Source organism: Malurus melanocephalus, unplaced genomic scaffold (genome assembly GCF_030028575.1).
Source record: "Malurus melanocephalus ecotype Western Australia unplaced genomic scaffold, MMel_1.1 scaffold_658, whole genome shotgun sequence".
Taxonomy (NCBI): domain Eukaryota; kingdom Metazoa; phylum Chordata; class Aves; order Passeriformes; family Maluridae; genus Malurus; species Malurus melanocephalus.
In genome coordinates this window covers 336,838-338,168 of record NW_026623890.1, presented here as the reverse complement: position 1 = coordinate 338,168, position 1,331 = coordinate 336,838, and positions in this window count along the sequence as shown.

Below are 1,331 nucleotides of genomic sequence, written 5' to 3'. Positions count from 1 at the left end.
ATCCACCCCTCCCGTCCTTTCTGCTCCTCTCGAGTGAGGATAAAACCTCGCCTGAGCTCTTCCTGTGCCCCTGCTGGAGGATTCAGGGCAATATTATACTTTTAATCCCAAAGGATGGATTTTGGGATTTCTCCTCAGCCCTGAGTCACTGATTTAACCATGGAGCAGAGAAGTTCGTGATGGGAAGGGGATGAACAGGTTCACATCATTCCCGACCCCCAGGGAACCACAGCACACTCTTCCCCCTTTCCGTCCCGGCTCCTGGTTTATTCAAAGCTGTCCCAGCCCATGGAAAGGGATTGGAATCCGATGATCTTTGAGGTTCCTTCCAACCCATTGCAGTCTGTGATTCCACAATTCYGGACTCCCCCAGGGCTGTTTCAGACAAAGCTCTGCCCACAGCCSAACATCCTCCTGGAAAATCCAGAGAGGAAGGCAGAACACCTCAGCAGAAACAGCCACAGCACCCCGGGCCATTCCAGGAGCCATTAGCGTGGGGTAGGAGCTCTGTGCAGCCTCTTTAATCGRATTTTGGGAGCTGGGATGGGCAGGTCCACCTCCACGCCGGGAATTCATCACCCACTGCCACCCTCCTGCCCTCACCCCCACGCTGTTACACCCGAATCAGGATTTTCCATCTCCTGGATTCATTTTGCAGCCATTTCAGCCTGTGCTGAGGTGTCTGTGCTCTGTGTGGACACCCCACGTGTGTTTTAATGGGAAAAGCTTCCCAAATAAATCCTTGGGACTCCCCCTGTGCCACTGAGATTGCACTGGATGAGGCCAAAGCTGTGTCCCATCCAGGAGCAGCTGGCCTGGGGGTGCCCATCTCCAAAATTTATCCTGTGACTCCCAATGTCTGTCCCAGGAGGATGAAGGAGGCAATCCTGAGTTAAACCAGGAATCTGGATGCATTTCACAGCTCTTGGGATAATTCCTAAATCCCTCCCCGCTTCTGAAATCCTCCRGAGCTCGTTCTTTCCTGCTCTCCATGGACAGCATCTTCCCCGCATCTCCTTTTAACCTATTTTAGTCTCCAGAGCGCTTGATGTGGTTGAATATCCCGRCATTTCCTTTTAATTTGGTGCCCGAAACGATGGCGGGGACCCGTCGGGAGCAGCCAGGACCGGCAATTACGAGCGGAGGAGCAGGGAAAGCGCACGGTGAAAAACGTGCGGCTAAAAATAACCCGGGGAGCAGGAGAAGGGCGGGATCCGGGAAGGGATCGGGAATGCTCAGGGATTGGGAGACACCGGGAGGCTCAGCCTGGATGGAGCTGGGCATCCCCTGCCGAGGGAATGACCCTAAAGCTGTTTATATTGGTGTATAAT